At 40.0% G+C, this 15261-nt stretch overlaps 1 pseudogene across 1 annotated transcript; it reads right to left on the bottom strand.

Moving 5' to 3' along the window:
• Positions 1–1038: 1038 nt before the first annotated feature.
• On the bottom strand, positions 1039–1863 carry LOC308415255 (UBX domain-containing protein 2A-like; annotated as a pseudogene). The gene has a single exon. The product of its transcript is annotated as a UBX domain-containing protein 2A-like (transcript).
• Between the last annotated feature and the right edge of the window lie 13398 nt (positions 1864–15261).

The following is a 15261-nucleotide window of genomic DNA, read 5'->3' on the forward strand; positions in this document are numbered from 1 at the left end:
AAAACCTCATCCACACTTTCCAGCCCTGCTTCATCTGTGGATGGAAGGCAAGGTGCAGGTTATGCCAGTAGTTTAGCTTAAAAAGGGACTTCCTGAGTAAGCTTGGGAAGAGGATAAAGCTGACTCGTGGAAACTACTTGGGTGGAGCATGGTTAAGCACACAGTGTGGATTCAGACTTAGTATAGAACTCCTACACTTACACTCAATACCTATGAACTATTCAAGATTCCAAGTGCAGTTGTCACCCACCTCAATCAGTGGTCACAATGCTTGGGATAGGGCCAGGAATAGACTTTGTAGTTTTAACAGACTCTCTTTCTGTAGCACAAGCTGACCTTGACCTCATGGTAATGATCCTCCTGCCTCAGCCTTTCAAGTGCTTAGGACCAATGTGAACTGCCATTTTTGGCCAGGCACTGGCCCTTTGGGAATGACTGTGTAACCCTGGAAGTTAGCTCTGTAGAACAGGCTGTCCTAGAACTCAGATAGCCTCCTGTCTCTCCTTCTATAATGCTGGGATTAAATGTGGTCTGCCACCACCACCTAGCTTTGGATAACTTTTCTGTGTTTGCTTTTACATTACAAATTTAAGGAGTATAAGTCTTGGATACTGTTGCCAAATGAATATTTGAGTATTTCTTGCCATCAGAGTAAAAACTGAAAAGCTCTGAGGATGAAGCACAGGCAATATAATAATTACATTGATGCTTTTGATATGTCGTGTATAATATTTTAATGTATTGATATTTAAAAACTGAGTTAGCTAACATTTATAAAAGTATCTGTTGTTTCAAAATAATATTTGAATGTTGATGCTGATTTAGATAATTGAATACTCTGCTAATTTAGACCACATTAAGATTAGTGATACAGCTATTTTATATATCACATTGGTTAACTAGTATAGAAAACAGGTACTTCTTCTGAATAGCCTGTTGACAAAAGTGCACAGACTCTGGTTGACAGCCCTGTCACTCTCCTAGCTTGTGATGACTGAACCCCCTAATAAGGGATTAGGAAGCCCTCAAACCACAAGTTCAGTCACACTGACTTCTGTCTGCCACTTCAGCATGTCTCAAAAACAGAAACTGTAAGAGTTTTCTAAAAGGCTCAGCTGTCTTTTGGAGTCTCTGAATGATTATAGCATTCTTCAGATCTGCTTCTTCCAATGTGAGCTTCTCATCCAGAAATCTGAGGAAAGGAAGGGCTGTTGCCAGGGCAAAGGGAAGCCTTCTCTGAGATCCTTGGTATTTTTCAGTGAGGTCTTTGATGTGGCTCAAACTATGGGAAATGTCAAATCTTTGGACAGTCTTTCCCCCTTGGCTATCCAGATCTTGATCCTGCTAATCCTCCAAGTTGTTCAGTGAAATAGCAGACAAAGTGCTTTTATTGTCAACTTCAATACTCTGCTTTAGAAGCGATTCTTGGTGTAGCATTTCCTAGTCTGTGGCCCTGTCCTGACGAGGGCTGGAACATAGGCTTTGTAGACATACATACTTCATTTTTTTAATCTTCAACTTTAACATCCACCTCATCTTTATCAAAGACTCCCCAAATTCGGAAGTTAATTCTCTCTTTTTGATGGAGTTCAGAAACTGCTGCCTCCTACCATCAGAGTAACTTCTAAAGTCATCATTGACAGTGAATCCATTTTTCCATGATTTTATACTTACAACAACCTGTTTCTTCTGTTCAGTGGGGGCCAAGCATTTGGCATCAGCCTTATCTGCTTCCTCACAAAGTCTATCAAAAAAATATTTACAGTACTTTTTTTGATCATCATTGAGGAGTTGATTGTCAGGAGGTCCTGTTCCACAAACCCATTCTGCTTTTACACTGACAAGATCATCTGCTTCTTTCATTCTCTTTCTGCCACTCAGGGTGCAGCCCCCTGGCCTAGTCCCTGGCTCCCAGGGCCAGCAAACACCGCCGCTGCCCAGGTGAAGCCCCTCAGCCCAGGAGGGCCTGGAAACCCTCTCGGGACCAGAGGCCTTTCCAATCCTCCCCAGTCTTATTCAGTGATCTATTCCTGCACAAAACATCAAGACCAAGAAGCAAGTTGGGGAGGAAAGAGTTTATTCACCTTACACTTCCACATTGTTCACCAAAGGAAGTCAGGACTGGAACTCAAGCAGGTCAGGAAGCAGGAGCTGATGCAGAGGCCATGTGTTACTTACTGGCTTCCTTCTCCTGACTTGCTCAGCTTGCTTTCTTATAGAACCCAAGACTACCAACCCAGATATGGTAGCACCTACCCCCAATGGGCTGGGCCCTCCCCACTTGATCGCTTGAGAAAATGGATTTCAGCTGGATCTCTTGGAGGCATTTCCTCGAGGGAGGCTCCTTTCTCTGTGATAAGTCCCACTTGTGTCAAGATAACACACAATCAGACAGTATAACCCCTTCAACCTTTTCTTTGTCCGTGGAATCAACTCCTTGAGTAGGCAGCCGGGAAAACAGAATTACCTGGAGCAGGCAGGAAGTAGGGCTTAGGAGTAGACAGCACTGAGATCAGAAGTTATACAGCATGTCCTCTGAGGACAATGAGGAATGCATGACCAACACAGCTCCATCTCACAGTGTCTAGTGAGAGAAAGCCAGGGTTTGTGAGGGCCATCAGTTCTACAAGCCAGTCCTCATTCCTGCCTACTTTCAATAACTTTGTCCCATTTTCTTAGCGTTTATTCAGTGAGTACAAAGGCAGCTAAGTCCTCAGAGGAAGTACAAGGAGGCCTCTTGACAAGAAGATGGAAGAAAAGTGATATAGCTTGTCCCAGAGAGACAGAGTTGCATGCTGGGTCATTGACCACCAGCTAAGTCAAAGAGTGCTGTTTAACAATGTCTCCTGTTTGGTTTAGGCCTGGCTTGTCAGCAGACTCCTATGAGAAGTTGGCCTCAGGGATATCTCTTCTTCTGTGTCTCCTCAACAAAGGAAACCATCAAACTCAGTGGTGAATTGGACCATTCCCTAGGAATGTGTATGTTCTACTTGTGTGAAGAAAGAATATCAGTCAATAGATTCACGGTTGGTTATAGACCTAGTCAGGTTATATTTCTCAAGTTCTCTTTAGGATTTAGGGTGAGTCATTAGTATGAAAACCTAAAGCATAAGAGTTACGTAAAATAAAGGGTAGAAGGACAAAAAAGCAGACTAGTTTTGTCTTGACTCTAAGTATTCTTATTTCCAAACTGTGCTTAAAATGTTAGAATTTCATCATTCACTTACTGTGTGTGTGTCTGTGTCTACATGTTTGACTGTACCACTGTGAATGTGCCTGCATATCAGTGAGACAGTACATGCATGGGGATCCAGGTGTTTCTATGTGCTGAGCCTTCTTACAGTCTAGGAACTATAAACATTCTTGCTTCCAGGAAATGTCCCAATAAGAGGGCAGGAGAGTTGGCTCAGAAATTAAGAGCACTGGCTGCTCTTCCAAAGGTTCTGAGTTTAATTCCCAGCACCACATGGTGGCTCACAACCATCTGGAATGGCACTCGATGCTCTCTTCTGGTTTGTTTGAAGATAGCAGCAGTGTACTTACATACATGAAATAAATAAATAAATCTTTAAATAATGTTCCAATAAAAGCTCCTTATCCGTTCTCCTGTCTTCTCTTCTGTACTTTCAGTGTTGCCAGAATTTTCAGCTATACAAATGGCTGAATGTAACTTGTGAGGAGAGCAAACCAAGACTTATCTGGCATAAAATCTTGCCTTGGAGAGCCTTCTTTCCCACCAGCCTCCTAGATGTGTTAATAGGGGCAGAACCTTTGGGTCACGTGGCATTTGAAGTCCCCCCACCTGCAGCAGGACCCAAGGGCCATATCTTATTTTCATGACAAATTTACACAATATCTGTCCACAAATCCAGCTCTCCAAATGATGATAGATGGGAACCTCTAACACAAGGAGGGAAACTTCACCCTAGAAAAATCAAGAAATTAATTTTCTTGCAACAAGCCACAAAGAAGAAAAGCATACAAATATAATTCTACCTCTAACATCAAATATAGCAGAAAAAAACTATCAGTATTCTTTAATACCTCTTAATACCAGTGAACTCAATTTCCCAATAAAAAGATCTAGTCTATCAGACTGGACACATAAACAGAAAACTCATCTCAGCCACAAAGACAGGCACTACCTAGGAGTAAATGGTTGGGAAAAAAAAAAAAAAAAACTTTACAAGTAAATGGTCCCAAGAAACAAGCTAGAGTAGCCATCCTAATACTGAATAAAATAGATTTTCAACCTAAAGCTGTCAAAAATTAGGAAGGACACTTTTTACTCATCAAATGTAAAATCTATTAAGATGAACTCTCTCAATCCTGAACATCTATGCTCCAAAGACAAGGGTGCACACATTCATAAAAGAAACCCTACTAAAGCTCAAAGCATATACTGCACCACACACAGTAACAGTGGGAGACATTAACACCCTACTCTCACCAATGGACAGATCATAGAAGTAGAACCTGAACAGAGACACAGTGAAACTAACAGAAATTATGAAACAAATGGATTTAAAAAACATCTATAGTATATTTCATCCTAAAACAAAAGAATATACCTTCTTCTCATCACCTCATGGCACCTTCTCCAAAATTGATCATATAGTCAGTCGGTCACAAAACAGGCCTCAGCAGATCAAATAATCACACACATCCTATCAGATGACCGTGGAATAAGGCTGGGCTTCAAAAACAACCAAAAGCCCAGATACTTAAGGAAGCTAAACAGTGCTCTACTCAATGATTACTATTCAAGAAATAAAGAAAGAATGAAATCAAAGACTTTTGAGAATTTAATGAAAATGTAGGCACAACATACCCAAACTTATGGGATACAATGAAAGCAGTGATAAGAGGAAAACTCACAATGCTCAGAGCCTCCAAAAAGAAACTGGAGAGAGCATACACTAACTACTTGACAGCACAGCTGAAAGTTCTACAACAAAGAGAAGCAGATACACCCAACAGGCGGAGACTGTAGGAAATACTCAAACTCAGAGCTGAAATCAGCCAAATAGAAACAAAAAGAACAATACAAAGCATCAATAAAACCAAGAACTGGTTATTTGAGAAAATAAACAATATTGATAAACCCCTAACCAGATTACCTAGGGGTGCAGAGAGAGTATCCAAATTAACAAAATAAGAAATGAAACAGGAGACATAACAACAAAAACTGAGAAAATTCAAGAAATCATCAGATCCTACAAGAGTCTATACTAAAAAAAAAAAAAAAAAAAAAAAAAAAAAAAAAAAAAAAAACTGGAAAATCTATAAGAAATGAAAAATTTTCTAGATATATACCAGGTACCAAAGTTAAAATAGGATCAGATAAACCATCTTAACATCTCAATAACCCCTAAAGAAATAGAAGCAGTCATCAAAATCTCGGAACCAAAAACAGCCCAAGACCTGATGGGTTTAGTGCAGAATTTTATCAGAATTTGAAGACCTAATACCAATATTCTTCAAATATTACACAAAGTAAAAACAGACGGCTGAGTTTTCCATCTATCATCTTTTGTAGGGCTGGAATTGTGGACAGATATTGGGTAAAATTGTTTTTGTGCTGGAATATCTTGGTTTCTCCAAGAATTCTATCAGACCTTCATAGAAGACCTAATACCAATACTCTCCAATCTATTCCACAAAATAGAAACAGAGAGAATGCTATCCAACTCATTCTTGCAAACCAAATCCAAGAACACATGAAGACAATCATTCCCCATGATCAAGTAGGCTTCATCCCAGAGATGCAGGGATGGTTCAATATACATAAATCCATCAATGTCATCCACTATATAAATGATCTCAAAAAAAAATCAAATGATTATCTCTCTAGATGCTGAGAAAGCACTCGACAAAGTTCAACACACCTTTATGTTAAAAGCTTGGAAAGGTCAGTTATTCTAGGCACATACTTAAACAAAATAAAAGCAACTTACAGCAAACCAGTATTCACCATCAAAGTAAATGATGAGAAACTTGAAGCAATTCCACTAAAACGAGGGACTAGACAAGGCTGACAAATCTCTCCCTACCTATTCAATATAGTACTTGAAGTTCTAGCCAGAGCAATAAGACAACAAAAAGAGGTCAAAGGGATACAAATTGGAAAGGAAGAAGTCAAAATATCACCATTTGCAGATGATGTTAATAGTATACTTAAGTGACCCCAAAAATTCCACCAGGGAACTTTTACAGTTGATAAACAACTTCGGCAAAGTGACTGGATATAAAATTAACTCAAACAAATCAGTAGCCTTCCTCTACTGAAAGGATAAACAGGCTGAGAAAGAAATTAGAGAATTGATACCCCTCACAATAGCCACAAAATATATAAAATACCTTGGTGTGACCCTAACCAAGCAAGTGAAGGATCTGTATGACAAGAACTTCTCTGAAGAAGAAAATTTAAGAAAAACTCAGAAGATAGAAAGATCTCCCATGATCATAGATTGGAAGGATCAGCATAGTAAAAATGTCCATCTTTCCTAAAGCAATCTACAAATTCAATGAAATTCCCATTAAAATTCCAATTCAATTCTTCATAGAGTTAGAACGAGCAATTTGCAAAATCATTTGGAATAATAAAAAACCCAAAAACCATCCTTAACAATAAAAAAAAAAAAAAAAAAAAAAAAACTTCTGGAAGAATCACCATCCCCGACTTCAAGCTGTATTACAGATAAGTTGTGATAAAAACTCCCTGGTATTGGTGAAGAGACAGGTAGGTAGACCAATGGAATAGAATTTAAGACCCAGAAATGAACCCACACACCTCTGGTCAATTGATCTTTGACAAAGGAGCTAAAAACATTCAATGGAAAAAGGACAGCCTCCTCAATAAATGGTGCTGGTTCAACTGGCACTCAGCATGCAGAAGAATGCAAATCAATGCCTTCTTATCTCCTCCTACAAAGCTAAAGCACAAGTGGATCAAAGACCTACACATAAAACCAGGTACACTGAAACTTATAGAAGAGAAAGTAGGGAAGAGCTTAGAACACATAGGCACAGGGGCAAATTTCCTGAACAGAATACCACAATGGCTTATGCTCTAAGATCAAGAATTGACAAATGAAACTTCATGAAATTCCAAAGCTTCTTTAAGGCCAGGGACACTGATAAAAGGACAAAATGGAAAACAACAGATTTGAAAAAAGTATTTATCCATCCTATATCTGACAGAGGGATAGTATTCAACATATACAAAGAACACGAGGAGGTAGAATTTGCAGAATCAAATAATCCTATAAAAAGGGGGTACGGAGCTACACAGAGACTTCTCAAAGGAGGAATATCGAATGGCTGAGAAGCACCTAAAGAAATGTTCAACTTCCCTAGTCATTAGGGCAATGCAAACCAAAACCACCCTAAGATTCCACCTCACAACAGTCATACTGGCTAAGATAAAAAAACTCAGGTGATATCAGATGCTGGCAGGGGTGTGGAGAGAGAGGAACACTCCTCCACTGTTGTTGAGATTGTAGACTTGTACATCTACTCTGGAAATCAGACTGCAGGTTCCTCAGAAAACTGAACATAATGCTACCCGAGGACCCAGCTATAACACTCCTGGGAATAAAAAGAAAAGTAGCTCCAACATCTAACAAGGACTCATGCTCAACAATGTTCATAGCAGCCTTATTTATAATAGCCAGAAGCTGGAAAGAACCCAGATGTCTTTCAACAGAAAAACAAATACAGAAATTGTGGTACTACACAGCTATTAAAAACAATGATTTCATGAAATTCCTAGTCAAATGGATAGAATTTGAAGCTATCATCCCGAGTGAGGTAACCCAGTCACAAAAAACCCTCATGGTATGCATTTATTTATAAGCAGTTACTAGTCACCCAACCACCTCCCCAAAAGCTTGGAATTTTCAAGAAACCATCCACAGAACTTATGAAGCTCAAAAAAGAAGGATGACCAGAATGTAGATGCCTCAGTCCTTCTTAGAAGGGAGAACAAAACAGGGGAGAGAATAGTAGGTTAAATAGAGGAGCAGGAATTGAAGAAAAGATCTGCAGAGACTGCCTCACCTGGAGAACCACCCCATATACAGCCACCAAACCCAAGCACTATTGCTGATACCAAGACATGTTTACTAGCAGGAACCAGACGTGGATGTCTCCTCAGAGGCTTTCCCAGAGTAATATAGATACAGATGAAGATGCTTGCATCTAAATATCAGACTTTACACAGGGGCATCAATGAAAGGCTAGAAAATGGACTGAAAGAGCTAAAGGGTCTGCACCCTCATGGGAAGAACAACACCATCAACAGCCAGGGCACTGAGGTGGAGAGGGTGATTGGGAGAGGGAGCACCTTCAGGGAAGCAAGTTGAGGGGGAGGAGGGATGGGAAGTAAGGGGAAAAGGGTATAACATTTGGAATGAAGAATATCCAATAAAATTGAAAAAATTAAACCTGCGTTTAATATCATCTAACAAAAACAAAGAAACACAGGGAATACTACCCAACTCATTCTGCAAAGCCACAAATATACTCTTTCCTAAACTACACAAAGACTCTACAAAGAAAAAGAACTTTAGACCAAATTCCATCATTAATATTGATGCAAAAATATTCAATAAAATTGTTGCAAACTGAGTCCAAAGACACATCAAATCGATCATTCAACATGATCAACAGGTTTCATTGCAGGGATGCAAGGATGGCTCAATATGTAGAAATTATATAAACAAACCGAAAGAAGAAAACCACATGATCATCTCTTTAGATGCTGAGAAAGCATTTGATAAAATTCAATACCCCTTCATGTTAAAAGTCTTGGAAAGGGCAGGAATTCAAGGTTCATACTTAAACATAATAAAAGCAATACACAGCAAACCAGTAGCCAACATTAAACTAAATGGTGAGAAACTTAAAACAATTCCAAGAAAATTAGGAACTAGACAAGGCTGCCCACTCTCTCCCTACCTAGTCAATATAGTACTGGAAATACTAGGCAGAGCAATCAGACAGCAAAAGAGTTAAAAGAGATACAAATTGGAAAGGGATGGAGCAAGCTCCAACACATACACCCGGACAAGCTTTGCATACATACATCTGCACAGTTGATGGATGGAAGGAAGTGTGTTCCATCCCCCACTCATCCAAACCTTACACACATACATACATACATACATGCATGCATACATACATACATGCATACATATACATACATACATACATGCATGCATACATACATACATGCATACATACATACATACAGTTAATGAATGAAAGAAACAATATTACAACCCACACCCTTTATTTTTTTCTTCCATAGCTTATATATCCCAGCCACATCTTCTGAGCAGTATAAAATTACAATGTGATTACATCTTAGCTTCCTTCTAGTAAATAGTCTGTTCCCTAATACCTTTACAAAAAATAGCAGTACACACTGCAGCTTTAATAAACACAAAAAACAAAAACAAATTATTCCCTAAAGCACATACTCATAACTAAGCAACTTGTTATTAACAAAGTATAAGCAAACAAGGTAGTTTTCACAGCCAGTTTCTCTGACTGGCAGGTAGCAATTTGAATTTACAAAGAAAAGGGTAATTATTTTATTATTTGTCCTTAAAACCCATCTTGTAAGAATCTTAAAAGAATCACAAATCTAAACCCTTACATAAAAACAAGTCAAATCTTCTTTAAATCCTCAGAATGCATATCTACTCATCAGCAATTCTTATTAAATCAGATCAGGAAGCTGAGGGCAGACATGGGTATAAATCAGCCATCACCAGTTCAGCCCCAGAGAGTCACGTCTGCCATTGTTCTTGCTCCCTGACCATAAGAGGTCCCTCACTTAACTAATAAGGGTGGGCCATTCTGAACTTTTATCAGTTTCCGAAGATTTTTTTTCATCAGAGCCAGTAGTAAAAAAAAAATACCTAGCTTCACTGACAATTTTATTTTTCCAAATATTTTCTAATGATGGTCACTGGTGACAATCTCCATCTCTAGGTTCTTTCCTAGGGTGGTGATAGAATCATTAATCTGCTCCAGCATCAATGCCTGAAAGAGATCAAGAACTATTACTGTGAGTGCCAGAGATACCGCCCAGGGAGGGGCTGCAAGCCCCCTTAACTTTCCCTTACAATTCTTAGATTAGGAGGGATGTGAGGGCAGCAACCAGGGCAGAACTCATAACATCATGATGTCCTCAGAACATAGAGTTCTCGGGGCCATGCCACACCAAGTCCCACCCAAGTGGCTGTGATAACCTGTGGGCTGCATTCCATGAGTTCTAAAGCCATTTGTCATTCCTCCTGCATGGCCCTCAGCATGGGGGACAGGGCTGCCAGTAAAATGCTTGCTGTACAACCATGATGACCTTGGTTTAGATCCTCCATACCTTGTAAAAATAAAAAAATGTGGGTGTGGTGGTGTATGCTTATAATGCTAGTCAAAGATGGAAGGAGCCCCAAAATTTGCTGGCCAGGTAGTCTTGCCTATTCAGTGAACTCCAGGTTCAGTGAGATACCCAGTATCAAAAAATAAGGTGGGGAATGAGAAAGGAAAGCATCCAATATTGACCTTTAGCTTCCACATACATGGCTACATACATGTATACATACTTATACACTTGAGTACATACAAAACGAACACACACACACACACACACAGACACACACACACACACACACACACACACACACACATATATATATATATATATATATATATATATATATATATATATATATATATACATTATGCACACACATTTAACAGTAGGCTATTCTATAGTGAGAACAAAAATCTTGTGTTTATGACCTGAAAGAACCTAATGGGAAAACAGGAATTGGTATCACACATCTTTTCTTCTTAGCATAGTATAAGAAAGACTTCATGATGCTAAAGCAAGGACTGAAAGAGCTGAAAGGAGTCAGAACCTCATGGGAAGAACAACATTATCAACCAACCAAACCCTCCAAAACTCCCATGGACTAAAACACCAACCTTTGTGCGAACATTAACTGAAGATACAGTGTCTGGCACCAATGCGAGAGACCTTTGGTTCAGGGAGGGCACATTTTCCCAGTATGGGAAAGTGCCAAGGCAATGGGGTGGAGAGGGTGATTAGGAGAGGGTACACCTTCATGAAGACAATTGGAGGGGGGGATGGGAGAGGGGTATGGAATGGGGATTACATTTCAAATGTAAATACAGAGAGTATCTAATAAAAAGTTAATAAAAAAGAAAGACTTCATGTTGGTTACATTGAGGCAGATCTGGCAGCTCTAGAAGATAGATAAACAAAGCAAACAAACAAATTAAAAAAACCCAAAAAACAAGCTTGTAATTTTGTTTTCACAGCCTGAAATACTATTTCTCCTTTAGGAATCAGCTCTATAGTTCTCAAGTCCTGGGAGCTTAGCCACGATGCTATGTTTGATTATGAATTTCTTTCCGTTCCTAGCACCTCCCACAGCATCTGGCACAGTGCATAGGGTTTAGAAGCTATAGTCTGGATGAAGGAGACTGAAGGACTAAAGGTTCTAGGTTAACCCTGCTTAAATGATGCTTAGAGAAAATAATTTGGGGCCAGAAGAACATGACAGAAGCATAAAATGGGGAAAGAAAGTGAAGAGGAGACTAAGAAATTAGTGCAAGATGGGGATGAGAACAAAAGCAAGTTTTATGTGAATCTAGTCAGTGACCTGTGGTAGGCTTGTCCATCCTGTTTTCTGTAGAAAGCAGAGGAAACCCTGAATGAATGGCATGAGCACAATCATGTCAATATCTCCAAAGCCTCGGCTTCGTGGGAGGGGCAAAGCCTTCCCTGGATGAGGCCCATAGGGGTGGCAAAGCTTTCTTAAGGATTTGGGAGCAAACTATGCATCAGTGTGTACAAAACCTAGTAACTACAGCTTCCTCTTCCTGTCTGTGTCCAGTCTTTAAACTTCTCAATTATAGAGACCTCCTACTGGGACTAGATAACTTCTCCACCCATGATGTGCATAATAAAAGTGCTGAGGCTCAGATGGAGAATGTAGTAAGTGCCATCCCATTAAAGTGTGCACAACACATCTGACCCACGGTTTTCTGTATGCATTTCTGTGTTTCTGTTCTTCATTCCCTTGCCACCCCTAGTCAAGATTTCAGTACTCAAGCAATGCTGGATGTAGCATTCTTCCCTGTATGTTTAGCTGTCTTCATTTGACCATGGCATGACAGAAAAAAAAAAAAAAAAAACATTCTGGAGAATTTCCTTGGATCCTTTCCATCTACTTGAGAAAGCTTTCTAAAGCCCTAGACAGCTGGGAAAGTTTAGAGGGAAACACAGAGAGACCATGTTGGCTCTGAATGTCCAGGTCCAGTTTTACTTGTCTGCTTCCCAATAGAAAACAGCCTCTGTTAACGCAGTAGGAAATTTGTTCCATGAAAGTTGGTAATCTACCTTATTTTGGTGTTGTCCTGGGTGCAAGAATGCCCACTGGCTCTTTGAAACTCGCTTGTCATCTTTAAGAAACTTCTCATCACAGTCCTAAAAGAAGCCTTCATGAGTTGGTTACTACTCATATTCTCTGAAAAAAGACTTGGGAAAGATTGCAGATCCCAACAGGACCATAGGTATTTTATAATCTTTTTCATTGGCTTCCCAACTTCTCTAGATCATCAACTTCCCAAACAGAGCTCTCTAGTTTATCAAACTCCTGTCCAAGAGGTCTCAGGACAAGAGAACTCGCCGGTTTATGAAAACCACACTAAAGTGAGAAACAATATATTTTCTTAGGAAAACATAAGTTGTATTTTTTGAGACACTCTCTTTATGCATCTGTGGGTGTCTTGGAATTTGATATGTAGACCAAACTGGCCTAGAACTCACAGAGATCAACCTGCCTCTGCCTCCTGAGTGCTAGGATTAAAGGAATATGCCACTACACCTAGCCCAGATTACGTTTTGGAAATTCACAGTCTCGGTGTCTGAACTAAATCTCTAGTTGGTAGCACTTGGGGCTGGACTTTAGGGTACTTAGGGCAGTTCAGTTTTGAACACTGACACTTGTGTGTCACCTGTCTAAAGAATTTGTCAATATCTCCCCTGGGTCCAGGTTGACTATCTTTAATAGTTCCAAGAATACATGCCTGCTTTCACTGTTCACACCGAATTTAATGGTAAACTAGTGTTTAATCATAGTCTTATAATTCCATACCCTTTCTACGTCATTAATGAAGTCCAAGAAAGAAGTCCTGGCAGCATGGTGATCTGGACCACAAACAACCACTTCCTTCCCCTGAACTAGGTCTCCTAATTTAAATGATTCTCTCCTCTGGCTCTCTGCTCTCCAGAAGTCTGTCATGGAGGCCAGTGTGAATAGTGAATACAAGCAGGGCTCAGGGCTGGGTATCTAGCACATTTGAGACAGTCAAGGTAATTCTCTCTCTTGAAAACTGAATACTGAACTTTAAGATACCAGTTATTTTGGTATATTCAGTAGTTTTTATGGCAACTTGCCCTGTCAACATAATAATAGTTGGCAAATTTTTGTCATGGTATTCAGAATAAGAATTCTCCATGGTCTAGTCATTTCTGGAGGGAACTGAAAATGTTGCAGTTGTGGGCCCATAGAAAAAGTGTCTCAGTTATAGGAATACTCAAGAATTCACCAACAGTCGCATTTAGACTCTGAGCATCTTGCCTGGCCACTCTCCATAGAGCAAACCATATTACATATTATTCAAGTTGGAGCTGACAAGCTAGCTGTCTTCTTAATGTCTACTTGAAGTGAAACCTCCAGGAATTAAAATGGTGCTGCTAGTCTGTCCAATAGCAGTCGACTTTTGTTAGCAGTGAACCTCTAGTTTGCTAGAATGTTAAGTTGTATCTTTGTTCTTCGGCATTTACTAGCTAGGTCACACAGTGCACAATATGCAAGCTTTCTGTGCTTTAGCTTTTCTATACTTTATTATCCATTTGAAGAGTCTTCAGGGCTAGACATTGGATATCATCTGGAGGATAGTCAGAGAAGGTGGATCACAATTTCTAAGAGAGGGTCATGGTGCTTCAGTAGCTGAATGCTTCATCCAAGTTACTCACCCATAAACTTGCTTCCATAATAATATCCATTTCTCAGTGGGTGTGAGGGAGGATAATTACCACATGTGAAAATGTTTTCAGGTTTCCAAAAGAAAGATGATGCATCATAACAAAGTATGATTCTCCCAACTGTGATTTTCTTAAGCTCCCCCTGGGGCTAACTAGCATAAAATTGCCATTCATGAAACTGCTTTTGTAACAAACTATGACTACTACCCATAATGATTCCAGATTAATGTTTAAGGTATTACTGTGTTCATGAAAACAACAACTCTTAAACTGGCTGGAATTGAATATGGTAATCTTAAGTCCTCTGCTAAGAGGTTGTACCACTCAGATTTGAAAAGCAAGTAGGATTCCTAGAGGATTCTTTAAGGATTTACGGATTAGGCACTTAAAAGAACTAGCAACAACATTCTTTGCGCATCTAACATGCATTTCTGCATGATCTCTCTGAACTTTTTTCCTAAGGTGGAAAAGTAGTTTTTTTTATTTTATTTTACAGAGGAGAAAATCTGAGCCTTGAAGATGTTAAGTTGCCCAATAAGACAAACCTGGAAATTCTAAATAGTATGACTGGGAGTGAAGGAAGCCAGATCTGACGTGACTAGGCAGGAGTCAAGGAGACTCTGAAATAGATTAGGATACCTAAGCATGACTTCCTCATCTCCAGTTTGGGCATTCTGATGCGTAGACCTGCTGCTAAGGACAGTGGGAAACCAAGATGAGAAGATGGCTGAGAGAGTAGCTGACTGGTGCAGGGTAAAGTGAGGTTTGGTCAGCAAATCTGGTAGTTTGGGGCATGGGGAGAAGCTGATATGCAAACTGGATTTATTGGCAACTCTGGTAGGTGTAGCCCAAGGTTCAGTCAATTCGGGGGGGGGGGGGAACCTGGTAAGGGTCTGGGTGACAGGTGTCTGTGATGATCTCACCGCGGTACTCCAATTTGGCTTTCTCCCTCCTTATGGACTTCCACCCACTCAGCGTTCCCCTCCCCCGAGGTTCCTCTCTTCTTCCAGTATTGGTTCTGTCCCACAGACCGCCAGGCTGGTACCTGGGAGCAAAAAGAAGCACCTCCTGTCAGTAACCTCCGGCTTCTGCCGAGCTCGGGGGGCGGGGCTCAGGGCGCATGCGCATCCTAGCTACGGAAGCCGGAAGGAGTGTCAGAGACAGTTGGT

Source organism: Micromys minutus (genome assembly GCF_963924665.1).
Source record: "Micromys minutus genome assembly, chromosome: X".
Classification (NCBI taxonomy): Eukaryota; Metazoa; Chordata; class Mammalia; order Rodentia; family Muridae; genus Micromys; species Micromys minutus.